Below are 3,852 nucleotides of genomic sequence, written 5' to 3'. Positions count from 1 at the left end.
GTAAAATTATTATAATTTAAAAATATAAAAATGTAAATAAAAATATGATTGTGTCAAAAAGTCAGTATATATATACGTTAAATATATGTATATACGTTAAATTCAAAGAGATACAATCTTGCCCAGCAACTTTGAGTGCGTAGTAAAAATATATACACATGTATTAAGGGCTGAGTATATAAAGCAAAAGACTCTTAACACGTCAAGATAAAACTATACTAGCTTGCCCAACAAGCTTGGGCACGTATAAAAGGGTCTAAGTGAGGTATTAAAATATACAACACAACGAAATTAAAACTAACTTACAATCTAAATATATCTAAATTATATAATAATAGTCAATTTGAAAAAGTTTACAAATATAATCATCAATATATGGAATCGTATTCCTGAGTGAGATACCCACAAAAAAAAAAAAAAATCTCTATCTGAAGCTAAATTCAAAATTGAAACCCTCTTCAAAATCGGTTGAGAAACTCCGGAGTTACAGCTAATTTTGTGTTTCCAAGGCACTAGAAATTTTTCTAAGTCCAAAGGGAATTTTGGGGGTAGGGGGCTGCGACTATGCCAAAATGATCAGGGAGGGTCCAAAGGGGTTCACCTAAGTGAAGCCGTGGGGGGAGTTGATAGGGGGGGGGTGGGGTAAAATTTTGTTATTTTTGCTCTAGCACCCCTAGTTTTTGAGTTATCTGCAAAACAAATTTTGTGCGGTTGGTTTTCGAAACAGATATTTTTGAAAAATTTATTATGAAGTAATTATAATATATAAAAATTTAGAAAAATTAGCTTTAACTTTATAAATAGACGGAGTTTCACAAATTGTATTGCACTTTGGATTTACTACTTAAATTATAAGGAATACATTTTTTTGAAAATTGGGGGTTGAATACAAAAACAGCAAAAAGACTCAAAAATGGCCAAAACTATGTTAAAAAATGAAATGCCGGTAATATGAGTATTTTTAGCGGTAACAGTGTTATTTTCTACACCCCTGGGCGTTTAAAATTCTTAATTCTTTTAATTTTTGTGAATTTTGGAAAAAAATAAAAATAAATTAAAAATGTAAGGAGTTTCCAAAATATATCGAGTTTGGGCTCATTAGACTCGAAAAAATTTAAGGCATACGATTCCAAAGTCAAAAATTGTAAATATCTATATACCTAAGCACAAATATACAAAATATAATGTTCATATATAAAAACAGTTTCGGTGAGCTAGCTTCCCACAGGATGGTCGGATTTTCAATTTGTAAACGGCAACGATCTTCAAATAATAAGGGCTTCCCAACGTGGTATCGTTTGATGTTCAAATCCCACGGGAACACTGACCACGTGCCACGTGGTTTCCGGTAGTAAAGTGTTAAAATCGCTGCAGGTGGCTCAAAAAATCTGTTCTAGGTGTCAAAACGTTTGTCTTAATGAGAACAATCGTTTGACGTATTTTTATATATAGGTCGTCGCTTTACTTTTTGAAAAATTTTCAATAAATGTTATTTTTAAAGGTTATTTTTTGTTTTTTGGTCATAAAAATTTTACCAATCGTTCGATTTTTATAAACGATATGTCCTTTTCTTTGTCTCGGCGTGACGCATCCAGTGATATATATATCTGCTTGGTGTGACTGCGTTTCGAGGCACCACGTGCCACGTGGTGCTGCACTGTTTCTTGTATAACAGCGGAATGCCTGGTCGTAAAAATCCAGAAAAGGTGTTAAAATGTGCAGCACGCTAAGGTGCAGCCGATGACATCCAAAAAATATTGGGGTATCGCTTTAGTTTTTCCAGCGCACGCACTTTATTACACAGACTTGACAAAAAACACGGTTTTTCGGCATTTTTTGTCACTTTATCCACACCGATCCTTGCGAAAGAGGTATCGTTAGATTCGCCGTCGCAAGACGCTTCTAACGATGTCTAACACCACTATGAAATTAAGAAAAATACTATTTCTCAAAAGTCACGCAGTTGGGGCGACACCACAACCGGAGTACGGGGTGCTACCTTGGTGGCATGGGCGGCTGAGCTGGGTCTCGTCGTTCTTAACACCGGGGGAGTAGCGACGTGCGTGAGGCCTCAGGGGGCATCGATAGTTGACATTACCCTTGCCTCCCCTGAGGCGTCGTGCAGGGTCACTGGCTGGCGGGTGGTGGGGGATGTGGAGACCCTGTCGGACCATAGGTACATCCGACTGGGGGTCCTCACATCTAGCTGCTGCCCGGCTACTGGGGTCCCACCGGAGGGGGTGAACTCGGCCTTCCCGAGATGGGTGATTAGTCACCTTGATCGGGAATCGGCCGAGGAGGCGGCGATCTTAAGATCGTGGCTGAGGCCCGGAGGCCCAGCTATGACGGATGACTTGGAAGCGCTGGCTCTTGACTTTAAGAGGGCGATGAAGTCCCTCTCGGACTCTTCGATGCCACGTTGGAAGAGGGCCCCGCGCAGGACGGCTGTTTTCTGGTGGTCACAGGAGCTAGCCGTCCTACGCAGCGAAAGCATTGGGGCCCGTAGGGCCTATCTGCGGAGTCGGCGTCGGAGAGGCGACACGCCTGAAATAATGGAGGGCCTTCGAACGGTATATTATGACCGAAAGAGGGCTCTCCAGTCTGCGATCAGGCAGACTAAAGAGAAGGCCTATGAGGACCTTCTCGATGGCCTGGAGAGGGACCCGTGGGGGCGCCCTTACCATTCAGCTCGAAAAAGTTGAAGGGTGGGGGGGCTCCGCTCACGGAGGTCTTGGAGCCAGCGCTTGTAGAGGATGAGGTCGCGGGGCTCTTCCCCACCGCAGTGAACCTGATCCCGCCCAGGATGCGGGAGGGGGAGGTTGTGGAAGAGGCGACAGGGGAGGTCCAGGGCGTGACAGATGTGGAACTTGGCCTCTGCCTTAATCGCCTCAAGACAAGGAGGAAGGCTCCGGGCCCGGACGGTATCCACGGCCGTGTCCTGGCCCTGGCCTTCCCACATGTCGAGGGGGAACTCCGGGGACTGTTCGACAAATGTCTTAATGTCGGGCGGTTCCCGGAAGTATGGAAGGAGGGACGCCTACGCCTCATCAAAAAGGAGGGTAGGCCAAATGATTCTCCAGCGGCTTACCGACCTATAGTCCTGCTGGAATAGTCCTGCTGGATTAGGTTAGGAAGCTGCTGGAATGGATAGTGGCCTCACGCCTAAGTCGCCACCTCTCTGCCGAGGGCCCGGACTTATCCGAACACCAGTTCGGTTTAAGGAAGGGCCGCTCGACGCTTGCCGCCCTCACTGAGCTGAGGGCTCATGTTGAGAGTGTGGCGGCGGATGGTGAGAGGGCGTTGGCGGTCTCCCTGGACATAGCCAACGCCTTCAACAGTCTCCCGTTTGGCGTAATTGCTGAGGCACTCGACTTCTTCGAGGTGCCCTGGTACTTGCGCCGAATAGTGAAGGACTACCTGGTTGGGCGCCGGGTGGCCTACGTGGCGGGAGACGGGAGGATGAGGCTGCGTCCTGTAGAGTGCGGAGTCTCGCAGGGGTCGGTGCTGGGTCCGCTCCTCTGGAACATGGGCTACGACTGGGTGTTGCGAGGTGCGCTTCTACCCAAGATGCGCATCTTCTGCTATGCAGACGACACCCTGGTGGAGGCCTCGGTCGGGACCTCCCTTGTTGTCGAGCGGATCAGGCTGTTGGGGCTCAGGGTGGCGTTAAGTAAAACGGACGCCATCCTGTTCCACGGCCCAAGGAGAGGCCCACCTCCTGGCGCTTTCATCGAGGTGAACGGAGTGCGTGTCCCGGTGGCCCCCTGCATGAGGTACCTAGGCCATGTGCTGGATGGCCATTGAGGCTTCGAGGCACACTTCAGGCACCTCGGAGAGAGATTGGTTGGGGCG

This window comes from Leptidea sinapis, chromosome 37 (genome assembly GCF_905404315.1).
Source record: "Leptidea sinapis chromosome 37, ilLepSina1.1, whole genome shotgun sequence".
In the NCBI taxonomy this organism is placed as follows: domain Eukaryota; kingdom Metazoa; phylum Arthropoda; class Insecta; order Lepidoptera; family Pieridae; genus Leptidea; species Leptidea sinapis.
Note: the sequence above shows the minus strand (reverse complement) of the source record.